The 19,643-nt window shown below is 60.0% G+C and overlaps 1 protein-coding gene across 7 annotated transcripts in view; it reads right to left on the bottom strand.

Annotated features, from left to right (window-relative positions):
• LOC137318714 (zinc finger protein 229-like) overlaps positions 1–19,643 on the bottom strand; it is a 30,638-nt gene that overhangs the window by 10,244 nt on the left and 751 nt on the right. The window contains exons 1-4 of one of the 7 annotated variants that reach the window (XM_067981383.1): positions 19,411–19,575; positions 16,821–16,977; positions 10,162–10,318; positions 340–490 (exon numbers count right to left, since the gene is read on the bottom strand). The gene's annotated coding sequence lies outside the window, so the exon portion shown is untranslated. Of the gene's footprint in view, positions 1–339; positions 491–1,360; positions 1,497–10,161; positions 10,319–16,309; positions 16,626–16,820; positions 16,978–17,764; positions 18,022–19,410; positions 19,576–19,643 lie in introns of those variants that run through there. The other 6 variants (XM_067981384.1, XM_067981385.1, XM_067981382.1 and 3 more) reach the window with 6 other exon arrangements.

The following is a 19,643-nucleotide window of genomic DNA, read 5'->3' as shown; positions in this document are numbered from 1 at the left end:
AGATATGTCACATTGTCAGCCTCTGAATAATAGTTTGATCCACTTTGTGTTATTTCTGAAAAGTTGCACTTGCAATGAACGAAGGGAGGAATTTGGGCTCGAACAGATGGTGATATTCTGTTGGACGGTCGGTACTGAGGGAGCGCTGCACTGTCAGACGGTCAAGTGTATGTCTCAGTGTCAGCTCCTGTACAATGTCCCAGTGATCGTCCAGTGTCCCCAGAATGTCCCAGTGACCCCCCCCCACAGTGTCCCCAGAATGTCCCAGTGATCCCCCAGTGTCCCCAGAATGTCCCAGTGATCCCCCAGTGATCCCAGAGTAACCCAGACATTACTCACGTGGCCCCCATCGGGTCCAGGCTGCGGTGAAGGTCTCAGTCAGTCAGTCCCCAGTGCAGAGAACGATTCTTGGCCCAGGATTCCTCCTCCTCCTTCTCACAAAATGTCTCTTTCTGGATCATCTCCTTGCAGCATTTCATCGAAAAGTTTCCTGAGGGGAGAGAGAGAGAGAGGGAATTGATTAAAATACAAAAGCAAGGGATTAAAAAGGCACAGCAAGAGCCCAGAATACCCCAACACCCTCTCCCTCTCCCAGTTACACCGACAATCCCTCAGCACCAACACTGAGACACAAATCCCGGTTACAAACCAGAGAATCGAAAGAGAGAGAAAAGTTGGGAGAGAGACAGAGAGAGAAATACACTCAGGACAGGCTGGAGGACCCCGGCAGACTGAGAGATTGTCCCCGCCCCTGGGGAGGGTTTGGGACGAGACACACGGCCATCCCCTACCCCCGGGGAGCTCCCTGCTTCAGCCTTTGAGATATTAGACTGAATCTCAATGTGTCTCCTTCAGGGACCTGTCCGTTCTCATGTTAATCCAGGGACAGCCCAGGGCAGGACTGGTTTGACCAGGAGACCTGTCTGCTGGAATGGGCCACATTTCAAGGACCTATTTTACTGATTTGAAACCCTCAGCCTGTCTCCCCCTCTTCCCTCCCCCCAAACCGAGTCCCCCCCACCCTCAGCCTGTATCTCCCTCTTCCCTCACCCCAAACCGAGTCCCCCCCACCCTCAGCCTGTCTCCCCCTCTTCCCTCACCCCAAACCGAGTCCCCCCCACCCTCAGCCTGTCTCCCCCCTCCCCCCGTGACCCAAACACCCCGGGGACCTCCGACACATCCCACCCTGCCCGGCGTCCACATTTAAAGAACTAAAGTTGGGCGGAATCTGCTCCGAATACACAAGGGCTGCAGAGCTGGAATGGCTGCTGTTTCTCAGACAGTGTTTGACCATTTCATTCTCTCTGTGTGTTTACTGTAAAGAGCTGTGGAGGGAGCAGGGACTCCATCTCATTCTCACCTCCCCGGGTCTGGATGGCAAACAGGTTCCGAGCTCAGGGCACAGCACCATTTCAAACACTCAAATCATCCAAAGGTTGAGAAACGAGATTTAACTGACAGGTTTCCAGCCTCTAATTGAAGTTTTAATATAGAAAACATTTTAATGAATAAAAATGCTGCAGAAAGGTGAATAGAGTGAGGGACAGAGAGAGAGAGAAAATGATCGGTTTAAATGAGATAGAAAGAGAGAGAGAGGGGGAGAGAGAGAGAGAGAGAGAAAGAGGGACAGAGAGAGAGAAAATGATCGGTTCGGTCAGACTCTCTCTGTTTAAATGAGATAGAAAAACAGAGAGAGAGAGGGACGGAGAGAGAGAGGGACGGAGAGAGAGAGGGACGGAGAGAGAGAGGGACGGAGAGAGAGAGGGACGGAGAGAGAGAGGGACGGAGAGAGAGAGGGACGGAGAGAGAGAGGGACGGAGAGAGAGAGGGACGGAGAGAGAGAGGGACGGAGAGAGAGAGGGACGGAGAGAGAGAGGGACGGAGAGAGAGAGGGACGGAGAGAGAGAGGGACGGAGAGAGAGAGGGACGGAGAGAGAGAGGGACGGAGAGAGAGAGGGACGGAGAGAGAGAGGGACGGAGAGAGAGAGGGACGGAGAGAGAGAGGGACGGAGAGAAGCCTCTCTGGGCTGTTTAATTGTTGTTACTTTAAACAGTGAGACTGAAATATTTCAGAGTACTTTTCAATCAAGAAAAATTCAGAGACAACAGAGAGAGAGACAAGGACAGAGAGAGAGGGGGAGAGGCAGAGAGAGAGCGAGAATGATGGAGAGAGAGATAGAGAAAAAGACAGAGAGAGGGGGTAAGAGGCAGAGAGAGAGAGAGAGAGAGAGAAAGAAAACAACAGAGGGTGGGGGAGAGACAGAGAGAGAGGCAGAGAGAGATAGAGAGAAAATGACGGAGAGGGGAGAGAGGCAGAGAAAGATAGAGGAACAGAGAGTGAGAGAAAAAGAGAGGCAGCGAAAGAGAGAAAAAGAGAGGCAGCGAAAGAGAGGGGAAGAGAGGGGGAAAGAGGCAGAGGGAGAGAGGGGGACAGAGTGACAGAGAAAAAGAGAGAGAGGGGCAGAGAGTCGGGGACAGGGGCGGAGAGAGTCGGGGACAGGGGCGGAGAGAGTCGGGGACAGGGGCGGAGAGAGTCGGGGACAGGGGCGGAGAGAGTCGGGGACAGGGGCGGAGAGAGTCGGGGACAGGGGCGGAGAGAGTCGGGGACAGGGGCGGAGAGAGTCGGGGACAGGGGCGGAGAGAGTCGGGGACAGGGGCGGAGACAGGGGCGGAGAGAGTCGGGGACAGGGGCGGAGAGAGTCGGGGACAGGGGCGGAGAGAGTCGGGGACAGGGGCGGAGAGAGTCGGGGACAGGGGCGGAGAGTCGGGGACAGGGGCGGAGAGAGTCGGGGACAGGGGCGGAGAGAGTCGGGGACAGGGGCGGAGAGAGTCGGGGACAGGGGCGGAGAGAGTCGGGGACAGGGGCGGAGAGAGTCGGGGACAGGGGCGGAGAGAGTCGGGGACAGGGGCGGAGAGAGTCGGGGACAGGGGCGGAGAGAGTCGGGGACAGGGGCGGAGAGAGTCGGGGACAGGGGCGGAGAGAGTCGGGGACAGGGGCGGAGAGAGTCGGGGACAGGGGCGGAGAGAGTCGGGGACAGGGGCGGAGAGAGTCGGGGACAGGGGCGGAGAGAGTCGGGGACAGGGGCGGAGAGAGTCGGGGACAGGGGCGGAGAGAGTCGGGGACAGGGGCGGAGAGAGTCGGGGACAGGGGCGGAGAGAGTCGGGGACAGGGGCGGAGAGAGTCGGGGACAGGGGCGGAGAGAGTCGGGGACAGGGGCGGAGAGAGTCGGGGACAGGGGCGGAGAGAGTCGGGGACAGGGGCGGAGAGAGTCGGGGACAGGGGCGGAGAGAGTCGGGGACAGGGGCGGAGAGAGTCGGGGACAGGGGCGGAGAGAGTCGGGGACAGGGGCGGAGAGAGTCGGGGACAGGGGCGGAGAGAGTCGGGGACAGGGGCGGAGAGAGTCGGGGACAGGGGCGGAGAGAGTCGGGGACAGGGGCGGAGAGAGTCGGGGACAGGGGCGGAGAGAGTCGGGGACAGGGGCGGAGAGAGTCGGGGACAGGGGCGGAGAGAGTCGGGGACAGGGGCGGAGAGAGTCGGGGACAGGGGCGGAGAGAGTCGGGGACAGGGGCGGAGAGAGTCGGGGACAGGGGCGGAGAGAGTCGGGGACAGGGGCGGAGAGAGTCGGGGACAGGGGCGGAGAGAGTCGGGGACAGGGGCGGAGAGAGTCGGGGACAGGGGCGGAGAGAGTCGGGGACAGGGGCGGAGAGAGTCGGGGACAGGGGCGGAGAGAGTCGGGGACAGGGGCGGAGAGAGTCGGGGACAGGGGCGGAGAGAGTCGGGGACAGGGGCGGAGAGAGTCGGGGACAGGGGCGGAGAGAGTCGGGGACAGGGGCGGAGAGAGTCGGGGACAGGGGCGGAGAGAGTCGGGGACAGGGGCGGAGAGAGTCGGGGACAGGGGCGGAGAGAGTCGGGGACAGGGGCGGAGAGAGTCGGGGACAGGGGCGGAGAGAGTCGGGGACAGGGGCGGAGAGAGTCGGGGACAGGGGCGGAGAGAGTCGGGGACAGGGGCGGAGAGAGTCGGGGACAGGGGCGGAGAGAGTCGGGGACAGGGGCGGAGAGAGTCGGGGACAGGGGCGGAGAGAGTCGGGGACAGGGGCGGAGAGAGTCGGGGACAGGGGCGGAGAGAGTCGGGGACAGGGGCGGAGAGAGTCGGGGACAGGGGCGGAGAGAGTCGGGGACAGGGGCGGAGAGAGTCGGGGACAGGGGCGGAGAGAGTCGGGGACAGGGGCGGAGAGAGTCGGGGACAGGGGCGGAGAGAGTCGGGGACAGGGGCGGAGAGAGTCGGGGACAGGGGCGGAGAGAGTCGGGGACAGGGGCGGAGAGAGTCGGGGACAGGGGCGGAGAGAGTCGGGGACAGGGGCGGAGAGAGTCGGGGACAGGGGCGGAGAGAGTCGGGGACAGGGGCGGAGAGAGTCGGGGACAGGGGCGGAGAGAGTCGGGGACAGGGGCGGAGAGAGTCGGGGACAGGGGCGGAGAGAGTCGGGGACAGGGGCGGAGAGAGTCGGGGACAGGGGCGGAGAGAGTCGGGGACAGGGGCGGAGAGAGTCGGGGACAGGGGCGGAGAGAGTCGGGGACAGGGGCGGAGAGAGTCGGGGACAGGGGCGGAGAGAGTCGGGGACAGGGGCGGAGAGAGTCGGGGACAGGGGCGGAGAGAGTCGGGGACAGGGGCGGAGAGAGTCGGGGACAGGGGCGGAGAGAGTCGGGGACAGGGGCGGAGAGAGTCGGGGACAGGGGCGGAGAGAGTCGGGGACAGGGGCGGAGAGAGTCGGGGACAGGGGCGGAGAGAGTCGGGGACAGGGGCGGAGAGAGTCGGGGACAGGGGCGGAGAGAGTCGGGGACAGGGGCGGAGAGAGTCGGGGACAGGGGCGGAGAGAGTCGGGGACAGGGGCGGAGAGAGTCGGGGACAGGGGCGGAGAGAGTCGGGGACAGGGGCGGAGAGAGTCGGGGACAGGGGCGGAGAGAGTCGGGGACAGGGGCGGAGAGAGTCGGGGACAGGGGCGGAGAGAGTCGGGGACAGGGGCGGAGAGAGTCGGGGACAGGGGCGGAGAGAGTCGGGGACAGGGGCGGAGAGAGTCGGGGACAGGGGCGGAGAGAGTCGGGGACAGGGGCGGAGAGAGTCGGGGACAGGGGCGGAGAGAGTCGGGGACAGGGGCGGAGAGAGTCGGGGACAGGGGCGGAGAGAGTCGGGGACAGGGGCGGAGAGAGTCGGGGACAGGGGCGGAGAGAGTCGGGGACAGGGGCGGAGAGAGTCGGGGACAGGGGCGGAGAGAGTCGGGGACAGGGGCGGAGAGAGTCGGGGACAGGGGCGGAGAGAGTCGGGGACAGGGGCGGAGAGAGTCGGGGACAGGGGCGGAGAGAGTCGGGGACAGGGGCGGAGAGAGTCGGGGACAGGGGCGGAGAGAGTCGGGGACAGGGGCGGAGAGAGTCGGGGACAGGGGCGGAGAGAGTCGGGGACAGGGGCGGAGAGAGTCGGGGACAGGGGCGGAGAGAGTCGGGGACAGGGGCGGAGAGAGTCGGGGACAGGGGCGGAGAGAGTCGGGGACAGGGGCGGAGAGAGTCGGGGACAGGGGCGGAGAGAGTCGGGGACAGGGGCGGAGAGAGTCGGGGACAGGGGCGGAGAGAGTCGGGGACAGGGGCGGAGAGAGTCGGGGACAGGGGCGGAGAGAGTCGGGGACAGGGGCGGAGAGAGTCGGGGACAGGGGCGGAGAGAGTCGGGGACAGGGGCGGAGAGAGTCGGGGACAGGGGCGGAGAGAGTCGGGGACAGGGGCGGAGAGAGTCGGGGACAGGGGCGGAGAGAGTCGGGGACAGGGGCGGAGAGAGTCGGGGACAGGGGCGGAGAGAGTCGGGGACAGGGGCGGAGAGAGTCGGGGACAGGGGCGGAGAGAGTCGGGGACAGGGGCGGAGAGAGTCGGGGACAGGGGCGGAGAGAGTCGGGGACAGGGGCGGAGAGAGTCGGGGACAGGGGCGGAGAGAGTCGGGGACAGGGGCGGAGAGAGTCGGGGACAGGGGCGGAGAGAGTCGGGGACAGGGGCGGAGAGAGTCGGGGACAGGGGCGGAGAGAGTCGGGGACAGGGGCGGAGAGAGTCGGGGACAGGGGCGGAGAGAGTCGGGGACAGGGGCGGAGAGAGTCGGGGACAGGGGCGGAGAGAGTCGGGGACAGGGGCGGAGAGAGTCGGGGACAGGGGCGGAGAGAGTCGGGGACAGGGGCGGAGAGAGTCGGGGACAGGGGCGGAGAGAGTCGGGGACAGGGGCGGAGAGAGTCGGGGACAGGGGCGGAGAGAGTCGGGGACAGGGGCGGAGAGAGTCGGGGACAGGGGCGGAGAGAGTCGGGGACAGGGGCGGAGAGAGTCGGGGACAGGGGCGGAGAGAGTCGGGGACAGGGGCGGAGAGAGTCGGGGACAGGGGCGGAGAGAGTCGGGGACAGGGGCGGAGAGAGTCGGGGACAGGGGCGGAGAGAGTCGGGGACAGGGGCGGAGAGAGTCGGGGACAGGGGCGGAGAGAGTCGGGGACAGGGGCGGAGAGAGTCGGGGACAGGCGGAGAGAGTCGGGGACAGGCGGAGAGAGTCGGGGACAGGCGGAGAGAGACGGGGACAGGCGGAGAGAGACGGGGACAGGCGGAGAGAGACGGGGACAGGCGGAGAGAGACGGGGACAGGCGGAGAGAGACGGGGACAGGCGGAGAGAGACGGGGACAGGCGGAGAGAGACGGGGACAGGCGGAGAGAGACGGGGACAGGCGGAGAGAGACGGGGACAGGCGGAGAGAGACGGGGACAGGCGGAGAGAGACGGGGACAGGCGGAGAGAGACGGGGACAGGCGGAGAGAGACGGGGACAGGCGGAGAGAGACGGGGACAGGCGGAGAGAGACGGGGACAGGCGGAGAGAGACGGGGACAGGCGGAGAGAGACGGGGACAGGCGGAGAGAGACGGGGACAGGCGGAGAGAGACGGGGACAGGCGGAGAGAGACGGGGACAGGCGGAGAGAGACGGGGACAGGCGGAGAGAGACGGGGACAGGCGGAGAGAGACGGGGACAGGCGGAGAGAGACGGGGACAGGCGGAGAGAGACGGGGACAGGCGGAGAGAGACGGGGACAGGCGGAGAGAGACGGGGACAGGCGGAGAGAGACGGGGACAGGCGGAGAGAGACGGGGACAGGCGGAGAGAGACGGGGACAGGCGGAGAGAGACGGGGACAGGCGGAGAGAGACGGGGACAGGCGGAGAGAGACGGGGACAGGCGGAGAGAGACGGGGACAGGCGGAGAGAGACGGGGACAGGCGGAGAGAGACGGGGACAGGCGGAGAGAGACGGGGACAGGCGGAGAGAGACGGGGACAGGCGGAGAGAGACGGGGACAGGCGGAGAGAGACGGGGACAGGCGGAGAGAGACGGGGACAGGCGGAGAGAGACGGGGACAGGCGGAGAGAGACGGGGACAGGCGGAGAGAGACGGGGACAGGCGGAGAGAGACGGGGACAGGCGGAGAGAGACGGGGACAGGCGGAGAGAGACGGGGACAGGCGGAGAGAGACGGGGACAGGCGGAGAGAGACGGGGACAGGCGGAGAGAGACGGGGACAGGCGGAGAGAGACGGGGACAGGCGGAGAGAGACGGGGACAGGCGGAGAGAGACGGGGACAGGCGGAGAGAGACGGGGACAGGCGGAGAGAGACGGGGACAGGCGGAGAGAGACGGGGACAGGCGGAGAGAGACGGGGACAGGCGGAGAGAGACGGGGACAGGCGGAGAGAGACGGGGACAGGCGGAGAGAGACGGGGACAGGCGGAGAGAGACGGGGACAGGCGGAGAGAGACGGGGACAGGCGGAGAGAGACGGGGACAGGCGGAGAGAGACGGGGACAGGCGGAGAGAGACGGGGACAGGCGGAGAGAGACGGGGACAGGCGGAGAGAGACGGGGACAGGCGGAGAGAGACGGGGACAGGCGGAGAGAGACGGGGACAGGCGGGGAGAGACGGGGACAGGTGGAGAGACGGGGACAGAGAGAGGGAGTCACAAAGAGAGAGGCAGAGAGAGAGCGGGAGAGAGGCAGAGAGAGAGAAAAAGACAGTGAGAGAGAGAGAGAGAGAGGGGAGAGAGAGAGAGAGAGAGAGGGACTCCCTGCAAGAAAACGGGACGTGTGTCGGTGAGGGACCTGGTGGTTGTTTGGGTGATGTGCCTGTCATGGTTGAATAGCTGCCAGTGTGTGTGACCTGTGGGTTGTGGGTGTGCGGCTTGCAACAGTGGTAATGTGTGAGGGTGAGAGGAAGCATCTGATTGAAAGAGTTTATTGCGAGGTGGGAGATGGGGGCCCCCCCCTTGCTGGTGAGAAGCCATTAAACAGCCCAGAGAGGCCTGGCTGCTCGCGGGAATCGGGTAAATCACCAGGCAGTACCAATCCACTCTCTGCCTCCCTCCCCCTCTCTCTCTGTCGCCTTCTCTCTCTCTGCCTCTCACCTCCTCTCCCTCGCTCTCTCCCTCGCTCTCTCCCTCTGTCCCCCTCTCTCCTTCTGCCTCTCGCCTCCTCTCTCTCTCCCCGCTCTGCCTTTTTCTCTCTCTCTCTCTCTCTCTCCTTCTCTCTCTCTGTCCTTTTCTCTCTCTCTGCCCCTCTCTCTCTGTTGTCTCTCTGAATTTCTCTTGATTGAAAAGTACTCAGGTACGGTACGGCCCGTGTGTATCTCAGTGTCAGCTCCTGTACATGTACAGTACACAGTGGGTAAAAGGGAACGATTCACTCCTGCCTGATACTGTACGGCCCGTGTGTGTCTCAGTGTCAGCTCCTGTACATGTGCAGCACAGTGGGTAAAAGGGAACGATTCACTCCTGTCTGGTACTGTACGGCCCGTGTGTGTCTCAGTGTGAGCTCCTGTTCATGTACAGCACACAGTGGGTAAAAGGGAACGATTCACTGAGAGATTGCAATGTTGAGTGTAACGGTTATTTGAGGGGTTCAGTCCCTAAACGGGCTGTGTTTTGACAGACACTTTTTAAAGTAAGGAGTTGAGTTTAGTTTAGGGAGGTGGGTACAATCCGTGTCTGGGACTCACTGGCCCTGTGAAATATTGAATTTTGCTCACAATATGGTGTGTTTGGATTAATAGGGGACAAGGTTTAACTGCACTGGGCTGGATTGTTTTATAAATCTCTCATTGACTGGGTCTTTCAGACCAGGATGGGAGCTGCTTCTCTCTCTCTCTCTCTCTCTCTGTAAACACCCTGAGGCAGTGAAACACTCTCTGACAAACTGTTCACAGGAACCAGCCCATCAGACATGGGGAATAGACAAATACCTGGGACTGGAAATGAGCCTCCCACCAACAGAGCAGAGAGAAGGAGGAAATCATCACACCTTCATGATCTGGATCGGTTTTGTCATTGGAGCAGGTTCGGGTTAATTTTACTGCTTTAAAGTTATGTTATGGGACCAGTGAGACTGAGACACACACACACACACACACACACACACAGACACAGACTGTACAGTCAGGAGACACGTGGCCCTTGCACAGACATTGGGTTTGAATTGAGCTGAGCTGTGCCACAAATGAATATGGGATTAAAATCTCAAATTCCAATCAGTTTGCTCCCGAGCTTCCCCATGTGTCTGTGTGGTTCCATTACAATACAATTTCACATGGGGGCCCAAAATGGCTTCGGAATTAACACGATTTCTTTCTGAGTTGTCAGTGACCTTTTCAAAAATTAAACTTCAAACTAAGAAAACATTTGGAGGCTGTTTTCACATTTGGGCTCTCTGCGTGCTGCAGAATGCTCCCTGAAAGAGCTTTTAATTTCAATTAAGACCCGAGATATGTCACATTGTCAGCCTCTGAATAATAGTTTGATCCACTTTGTGTTATTTCTGAAAAGTTGCACTTGCAATGAACGAAGGGAGGAATTTGGGCTCGAACAGATGGTAATATTCTGTCGGACGGTCGGTACTGAGGGAGCGCTGCACTGTCAGATGGTCAGTGTGTGTCTCAGAGTCAGCTCCTGTACAATGTCCCAGTGATCCCCCAGTGTCCCCAGAATGTCCCAGTGATCCCCCAGTGTCCCCAGACTGTCCCAGTGATCCCCCAGTGTCATCCCAGTGTCCCCAGAATGTCCCAGTGATCCCCCAGTGTCCCCTGAATATCCCAGTGATCCCGGCGTAACCCAGACATTACTCACGTGACCCCCATCGGGTCCAGGCTGCGGTGAAGGTCTCAGTCAGTCAGTCCCCAGCGGAGAGAACGATTCTTGGCCCAGGATTCCCCCTCATCCTCCTCCTTCTCACAAAATGTCTCTTTCTGGATCATCTCCTTGCAGCATTTCATCGAAAAGTTTCCTGAGGGGAGAGAGAGAGGGAATTGATTACAACACAAAAGCAAGGGATTAAAAAGGCACAGCAAGAGCCCAGAGCTTCCTCTCCTCCCACTCCCCCTCCCTCTCTCTCTCTCCCCCCCCCCTCCCACTCCCCCTCCCTCCCACTCCCTCTCCCAGTTACACCGACAATCCCTCAGCCCCAACACTGAGACACAAATCCCGGTTACAAACAAGAGAATCTGAAGAGAGAGAAAAGTTGGGAGAGAGACAGAGAGAGAAATACACTCAGGACAGGCTGGAGGACCCCGGCAGACTGAGAGATTGTCCCCACCCCTGGGGAGGGTTTGGGACGAGACAGACGGCCATCCCCTACCCCCGGGGAGCTCCCTGCTTCAGCCTTTGAGATATTAGACTGAATCTCAATGGGTCTCCCTCAGGGACCTGTCCATTCTCATGTTAATCCAGGGACAGCCCAGGGCAGGACTGGTTTGACCAGGAGACCTGTCTGCTGGAATGGGCCACATTTCAAGGACCTATTTTACTGATTTGAAACCCTCACAGCCTGTCTCCCCCTCTTCCCTCACTCCAAACCGAGTCCCCCCCACCCTCAGCCTGTCTCCCCCTCTTCCCTCACCCCAAACCGAGTCCCCCCCACCCTCAGCCTGTCTCCCCCTCTTCCCTCACCCCAAACCGAGTCCCCCCCCACCCTCAGCCTGTCTCCCCCTCTTCCCTCACCCCAAACCGAGTCCCCCCCACCCTCAGCCTGTCTCCCCCTCTTCCCTCACCCCAAACCGAGTCCCCCCACCCTCAGCCTGTCTCCCCCTCTTCCCTCACCCCAAACCGAGTCCCCCCCACCCTCAGCCTGTCTCCCCCTCTTCCCTCATCCCAAACCGAGTCCCCCCCACCCTCAGCCTGTCTCCCCCTCTTCCCTCACCCCAAACCGAGTCCCCCCCACCCTCAGCCTGTCTCCCCCTCTTCCCTCACCCCAAACCGAGTCCCCCCCCACCCTCAGCCTGTCTCCCCCTCTTCCCTCACCCCAAACCGAGTCCCCCCCACCCTCAGCCTGTCTCTCCCTCTTCCCTCACCCCAAACCGAGTCCCCCCACCCTCAGCCTGTCTCCCCCTCTTCCCTCACCCCAAACCGAGTCCCCCCACCCTCAGCCTGTCTCCCCCTCTTCCCTCACCCCAAACCGAGTCCCCCCCACCCTCAGCCTGTCTCCCCCTCTTCCCTCACCCCAAACCGAGTCCCCCCACCCTCAGCCTGTCTCCCCCCTTCCCTCACCCCAAACCGAGTCCCCCCCACCCTCAGCCTGTCTCCCCCTCTTCCCTCACCCCAAACCGAGTCCCCCCCACCCTCAGCCTGTCTCCCCCTCTTCCCTCACCCCAAACCGAGTCCCCCCACCCTCAGCCTGTCTCCCCCTCTTCCCTCACCCCAAACCGAGTCCCCCCACCCTCAGCCTGTCTCCCCCTCTTCCCTCACCCCAAACCGAGTCCCCCCCACCCTCAGCCTGTCTCCCCCTCTTCCCTCACCCCAAACCGAGTCCCCCCCACCCTCAGCCTGTCTCCCCCTCTTCCCTCACCCCAAACCGAGTCCCCCCCACCCTCAGCCTGTCTCCCCCTCTTCCCTCACCCCAAACCGAGTCCCCCCCACCCTCAGCCTGTCTCCCCCTCTTCCCTCACCCCAAACCGAGTCCCCCCCACCCTCAGCCTGTCTCCCCCTCTTCCCTCACCCCAAACCGAGTCCCCCCCACCCTCAGCCTGTCTCCCCCCTCCCCTCGTGACCCAAACACCCCAGGGACCTCCGTCACATCCCACCCTGCCCGGCGTCCACATTTAAAGAACTAAAGTTGGGCGGAATCTGCTCCGAATACACAAGGGCTGCAGAGCTGGAATGGCTGCTGTTTCTCAGACAGTGTTTGACCATTTCATTCTCTCTGTGTGTTTACTGTAAAGAGCTGTGGAGGGAGCAGGGACTCCATCTCATTCTCACCTCCCCGGGTCTGGATGGCAAACAGGTTCCGAGCTCAGGGCACAGCACCATTTCAAACACTCAAATCATCCAAAGGTTGAGAAACGAGATTTAACTGACAGGTTTCCAGCCTCAAATTGAAGTTTTAATATAGAATACATTTTAATAAATAAAAATGCTGCAGAAAGGTGAATAGAGTGACGGACAGAGAGAGAGAGAAAATGATCGGTTCGGTCAGACTCTCTCTGTTTAAATGAGATAGAAAAACAGAGAGAGAGGGGGAGAGAGAGAGGGACGGAGAGAGAGAGGGACGGAGAGAGAGAGGGACGGAGAGAGAGAGGGACGGAGAGAGAGAGGGACGGAGAGGAGAGAGGGACGGAGAGAGAGGGACGGAGAGAGGCCTCTCTGGGCTGTTTAATTGTTGTTACTTTAAACAGTGAGACTGAAATATTTCAGAGTACTTTTCAATGAAGAAAAATTCAGAGACAACAGAGAGAGAGAAAAGGACATAGAGAGAGGGGGAGAGGCAGAGAGAGAGAGAGAATGATGGAGAGAGAGATAGAGAAAGAAAAAGACAGAGAGAGGCGGGAGAGAGCCAGAGGGAGAGAGAGAGGGATAGAGAGAGAGAAAAGGACAGAGAGATGGGGGAGAGAGGCAGAGAGAGAGAGAGAGAGACACACACACAGAAAGAGAGAAACAGAGAGAGAGGGGGAAAGAGGCAGAGACAGAGAGAGAGAGAAAGAAAATGACAGAGGGTGGGGTAGAGTGAGGGACAGGTGGAGAGAGAGAGAGACAGGTGGAGAGAGAGAGAGACAGGTGGAGAGAGAGAGAGACAGGTGGAGAGAGAGAGAGACAGGTGGAGAGAGAGGGACAGGTGTGGAGAGAGAGAGAGACACAGGTGGAGAGAGAGAGAGAGAGAGAGAGAGACACGTGGAGAGAGAGAGAGAGGGACAGGTGGAGGAGAGAGGGACAGGTGGAGAGAGAGGGACAGGTGGAGAGAGAGGGACAGGTGGAGAGAGAGGGACAGGTGGAGAGAGAGGGACAGGTGGAGAGAGAGGGACAGGTGGAGAGAGAGGGACAGTGTGGAGAGAGAGGGACAGGTGGAGAGAGAGAGAGAGAGAGGGACAGGTGGAGAGAGAGAGAGAGAGAGACAGGTGGAGAGAGAGAGGGACAGGGTGGAGAGAGAGAGAGAGAGAGGGGACAGGTGGAGAGAGAGAGGAGAGGGACAGGGTGGAGAGAGAGAGAGAGAGGGACAGGTGGGGAGAGAGAGAGAGAGGGACAGGTAGAGAGAGAGAGAGAGAGAGAGACAGGTGGAGAGAGAGAGAGAGGGACAGGTGGAGAGAGAGAGAGAGGGACAGGTGGAGAGAGAGAGAGAGGGGACAGGTGGAGAGAGAGAGAGAGAGAGAGAGGGGACAGGTGGAGAGAGAGAGAGAGGGACAGGTGGAGAGAGAGAGAGAGGGACAGGTGGAGAGAGAGAGAGAGAGAGAGGGACAGGTAGAGAGAGAGAGAGAGAGAGAGACAGGTGGAGAGAGAGAGAGAGGGGACAGGTGGAGAGAGAGAGAGAGGCACAGGTGGAGAGAGAGAGAGAGGCACAGGTGGAGAGAGAGAGAGAGGGACAGGTGGAGAGAGAGAGAGAGGACAGGTGGAGAGAGAGAGAGAGGGACAGGTGGAGAGAGAGAGAGGGGGACAGGTGGAGAGAGAGAGAGAGGGACAGGTGGAGAGAGAGAGAGAGGGACAGGTGGAGAGAGAGAGAGGGGGACAGGTGGAGAGAGAGAGAGGGGGACAGGTGGAGAGAGAGAGAGGGGGACAGGTGGAGAGAGAGAGAGGGGGACAGGTGGAGAGAGAGAGAGGGGGACAGGTGGAGAGAGAGAGAGGGGGACAGGTGGAGAGAGAGAGAGGGGGACAGGTGGAGAGAGAGAGAGGGGGACAGGTGGAGAGAGAGAGAGGGGGACAGGTGGAGAGAGAGAGAGGGGGACAGGTGGAGAGAGAGAGAGGGGGACAGGTGGAGAGAGAGAGAGGGGGACAGGTGGAGAGAGAGAGAGGGGGACAGGTGGAGAGAGAGAGAGAGGGGGACAGGTGGAGAGAGAGAGAGGGGGACAGGTGGAGAGAGAGAGAGGGGGACAGGTGGAGAGAGCAGGGGGACAGGTGGAGAGAGCAGGGGGACAGGTGGAGAGAGCAGGGGGGACAGGTGGGAGAGAGGAGGGGGACAGGTGGAGAGAGGAGGGGGACAGGTGGAGAGAGCAGGGGGACAGGTGGAGAGAGCAGGGGGACAGGTGGAGAGAGCAGGGGGACAGGTGGAGAGAGCAGGGGGGACAGGTGGAGAGAGCAGGGGGGGGACAGGTGGAGAGAGGAGGGGGACAGGTGGAGAGAGGAGGGGGACAGGTGGAGAGAGGAGGGGGACAGGTGGAGAGAGGAGGGGGACAGGTGGAGAGAGGAGGGGGACAGGTGGAGAGAGGAAGGGACAGGTGGAGAGAGGAGGGGGACAGGTGGAGAGAGGAGGGGACAGGTGGAGAGATGGGGACAGAGAGAGAGAGGCAGAGAGAGAGAAAAAGACAGTGAGAGGGCTGAGGGAGAGAGGGAGAGAGAGAGAGTGACAGAGAGAGGGGGAGAGAGAGAGAGGAGAGGGACTCCCTGCAAGAAAACGGGACGTGTGTCGGTGAGGGTCCTGCAGGGTGTTTGGGTGATGTGCCTGTCATGGTTGAATAGGTGCCAGTGTGTGTGACCTGTGGGGTTGTGGGTGTGCGGCTTGCAACAGTGGTAATGTGTGAGGGTGAGAGGAAGCATCTGATTGAAAGAGTTTATTGCGAGGTGGGAGTTGGGGGCCCCCCCTTGCTGGTGAGAAGCCATTAAACAGCCCAGAAAGGCCTGGCTGCTCGCAGGGAATCGGGTAAATCACCAGGCAGGACCAATCCACTCTCTGCCTCTCTCCCCATCTCTCTCTGTCCCCTTCTCTCCCTCTGCCTCTCACCTCCTCCTCTCTCTCTCTCTCTCTCCCTCGCTCTCTCTGTCTTTTTCTCTCTCTCCTTCTCTCTCTCTGCCTCTCACCTCCTCTCTCTCTCTCTCTCCCTCGCTCTCTCTGTCTTTTTCTTTTTCTCTCTCTCTCTCTCTCTGCCTCTCGCCCCCTCTCTCTCTGTCCTTTTCTCTCTCTCTGCCCCTCACTCTCTGTTGTCTCTCTGAATTTCTCTTGATTGAAAAGTACTCAGGTACGGTACGGCCCGTTGTGTGTCTCAGTGTTAGCTCCTGTACATGTACAGCACACAGTGGGTAAAAGGGAACGATTCACTGAGAGATTGCAATGTTGAGTGTAACGGTTATTTGAGGGGTTCAGTCCCTAAACGGGCTGTGTTTTGACAGACACTTTTTAAAGTAAGGAGTTGTGTTTAGTTTAGGGAGGTGGGTACAATCCGTGTCTGGGACTCACTGGCCCTGTGAAATATTGAATTTTGCTCACAATATGGTGTGTTTGGATTAATGGGGGACCAGGTTTAACTGCACTGGGCTGGATTGTTTTATAAATCTCTCATTGACTGGGTCTTTCCGACCAGGATGGGAGCTGCTTCTCTCTCTCTCTCTGTAAACACCCTGAGGCAGTGAAACACTCTCTGACAAACTGTTCACAGGAACCAACCCATCAGACATGGGGAATAGACAAATACCTGGGACTGGAAATGAGCCTCCCCACCAACAGAGCAGAGAGAAGGAGGAAATCATCACACCTTCAAGATCTGGATCGGTTTTGTCTTTGGAGCAGGTTCTGGTTAATTTTACTGCTTTAAAGTTATGTTATGGGACCAGTGAGACTGAGACACACACACACACACACACACAGACTGTACAGTCAGGAGACACGTGGCCCTTGCACAGACATTGGGTTTGAATTGAGCTGAGCTGTGCCACAAATGAATATGGGATTAAAATCTCAAATTCCAATCAGTTTGCTCCCGAGCTTCCCCATGTGTCTGTGTGGTTCCATTACAATACAATTTCACATGGGGCCCAAAATGGCTTCGGAATTAACACGATTTCTTTCTGAGTTGTCAGTGACCTTTTCAAAAATTAAACTTCAAACTAAGAAAACATTTGGAGGCTGTTTTCACATTTGGGCCCTCTGGGTGCTGCAGGACGCTCCCTGAAAGAGCTTTTAATTTCAATTAAGACCCGAGATATGTCACATTGTCAGCCTCTGAATAATAGTTTGATCCACTTTGTGTTATTTCTGAAAAGTTGCACTTGCAATGAACGAAGGGAGGAATTTGGGCTCGAACAGATGGTGATATTCAGTTGGACGGTCGGTACTGAGGGAGCGCTGCACTGTCAGACGGTCAGTGTGTGTCTCAGAGTCAGCTCCTGTACAATGTCCCAGTGATCCCCCAGTGTCCCCAGAATGTCCCAGTGATCCTCCAGTGTCTCCAGAATGTCCCAGTGACCCCCCCCAGTGTCCCCAGAATATCACAGTGATCCCCCAGTGTCATCCCAGTGTCCCCAGAATGTCCCAGTGATCCCCCAATGTCCCCTGAATATCCCAGTAATCCCAGAGTAACCCAGACATTACTCACGTGACCCCCATCGGGTCCAGGCTGCGGTGAAGGTCTCAGTCAGTCAGTCCCCAGCGGAGAGAACGATTCTTGGCCCAGGATTCCCCCTCATCCTCCTCCTTCTCACAAAATGTCTCTTTCTGGATCATCTCCTTGCAGCATTTCATCGAAAAGTTTCCTGAGGGGAGAGAGAGAGAGAGAGGGAATTGATTACAACACAAAAGCAAGGGATTAAAAAGGCACAGCAAGAGCCCAGAGCTTCCTCTCCTCCCACTCCTCCCTCCCACTCCCTCTCCCAGTTACACCGACAATCCCTCAGCCCCAACACTGAAACACAAATCCCGGTTACAAACCAGAGAATCCAAAGAGAGAGAAAAGTTGGGAGAGAGACAGAGAGAGAAATACACTCAGGACAGGCTGGAGGACCCCGGCAGACTGAGAGATTGTCCCCGCCCCTGGGGAGGGTTTGGGACGAGCCACACAGCCATCCCCTACCCCCGGGGAGCTCTCCGCTTCAGCCTTTGAGATATTCTGTAAGGAATCTTACAACACCAGGTTATAGTCCAACAGTTTTATTTGAAAATCACAAGCTCTCGGAGGCTTTCTCCTTTGTCAGGTGAGTGTGGGATTCCATAGTCAGAGCACAATGCCTGGTGATTACAGATAATCTTTCCAACTGCCCGCTGTCAAGGCAATCAAAGGATTCGAATAGTGTTCAGACAGAGAGACGTTACATACGGGACTACTGAATATACTGATTGTCCCGTATGTCGTGTCTCTCTGTCTGAACACTATTCGACTCCTTTGATTGCCTTGACAACGGGCAGTTGGAAAGATTATCTGTAATCACCAGGCATTGTGCTCTGACGATAAAGCGGTGCCTTTCATGGAATCCCACACTCACCTGACAAAGGAGAAAACCTCCGAAAGCTTGTGATTTTCAAATAAAACTGTTGGGCTATAACCTGGTGTTGTAAGATTCCTGACATTTGTCCACCCCAGTCCATCACCGGCATCTCCACATCATTTGAGATATTAGACTGAATCTCAATGTGTCTCCCTCAGGGACCTGTCCGTTCTCATGTTAATCCAGGGACAGCCCAGGGCAGGACTGGTTTGACCAGGAGACCTGTCTGCTGGAATGAGCCACATTTCAAGGACCTATTTTACTGATTTGAAACCCTCACAGCCTGTCTCCCCCTCTTCCCTCACCCCAAACCGAGTCCCCCCCACCCTCAGCCTGTCTCCCCCTCTTCCCTCACCCCAAACCGAGTCCCCCCCACCCTCAGCCTGTCTCCCCCCTCTTCCCTCACCCCAAACCGAGTCCCCCCCACCCTCAGCCTGTCTCCCCCTCTTCCCTCACCCCAAACCGAGTCCCCCCCACCCTCAGCCTGTCTCCCCCTCTTCCCTCACCCCAAACCGAGTCCCCCCCACCCTCAGCCTGTCTCCCCCTCTTCCCTCACCCCAAACCGAGTCCCCCCCACCCTCAGCCTGTCTCCCCCTCTTCCCTCACCCCAAACCGAGTCCCCCCCACCCTCAGCCTGTCTCCCCCTCTTCCCTCACCCCAAACCGAGTCCCCCCCACCCTCAGCCTGTCTCCCCCTCTTCCCTCACCCCAAACCGAGTCCCCCCCACCCTCAGCCTGTCTCCCCCTCTTCCCTCACCCCAAACCGAGTCCCCCCCACCCTCAGCCTGTCTCCCCCTCTTCCCTCACCCCAAACCGAGTCCCCTCCACCCTCAGCCTGTCTCCCCCTCTTCCCTCACCCCAAACCGAGTCCCCCCCACCCTCAGCCTGTCTCCCCCTCTTCCCTCACCCCAAACCGAGTCCCCCCCACCCTCAGCCTGTCTCCCCCTCTTCCCTCACCCCAAACCGAGTCCCCCCCACCCTCAGCCTGTCTCCCCCTCTTCCCTCACCCCAAACCGAGTCCCCCCACCCTCAGCCTGTCTCCCCCTCTTCCCTCACCCCAAACCGAGTCCCCCCCACCCTCAGCCTGTCTCCCCCTCTTCCCTCACCCCAAACCGAGTCCCCCCCACCCTCAGCCTGTCTCCCCCTCTTCCCTCACCCCAAACCGAGTCCCCTCCACCCTCAGCCTGTCTCCCCCTCTTCCCTCACCCCAAACCGAGTCCCCCCCACCCTCAGCCTGTCTCCCCCTCTTCCCTCACCCCAAACCGAGTCCCCCCCACCCTCAGCCTGTCTCCCCCTCTTCCCTCACCCCAAACCGAGTCCCTCCCACCCTCAGCCTGTCTCCCCCTCTTCCCTCACCCCAAACCGAGTCCCCCCCACCCTCAGCCTGTCTCCCCCTCTTCCCTCACCCCAAACGAGTCCCCCCTCCCTCAGCCTGTCTCCCCCTCTTCCCTCACCCCAAACCGAGTCCCCCGCACCCTCAGCCTGTCTCCCCCTCTTCCCTCACCCCAAACCGAGTCTCCCCCACCCTCAGCCTGTCTCCCCCTCTTCCCTCACCCCAAACCGAGTCCCCCCCACCCTCAGCCTGTCTCCCCCCTCCCCCCGTGACCCAAACACCCCGGGGACCTCCGTCACATCCCACCCTGCCCGGCGTCCACATTGAAAGAACTAAAGTTGGGGACAGGCCTCTCCCTCCATCCCATAATACCAGGCCGCCCATAGTAACGGTCGCTGGGCCTTGACCCGGAATCCGTTGCCCCTGGAAACCGCGCAGGAACCGAGCGACCCGAGAGCGGCCTCAGGCCCGACTCCCAGTCCCCGGCCTCAGGCCCTCCCCGACTCCCAGTCCCCGGCCTCAGGCCCTCCCCGACTCCCAGTCCCCGGCCTCAGGCCCCTCCCCGACTCCCAGTCCCCGGCCTCAGGCCCCTCCCCGACTCCCAG

The sequence above is a fragment of the Heptranchias perlo genome, unplaced genomic scaffold (genome assembly GCF_035084215.1).
Source record: "Heptranchias perlo isolate sHepPer1 unplaced genomic scaffold, sHepPer1.hap1 HAP1_SCAFFOLD_715, whole genome shotgun sequence".
NCBI lineage: Eukaryota > Metazoa > Chordata > Chondrichthyes > Hexanchiformes > Hexanchidae > Heptranchias > Heptranchias perlo.
This window is presented reverse-complemented; position numbering and strand designations above follow the sequence as displayed.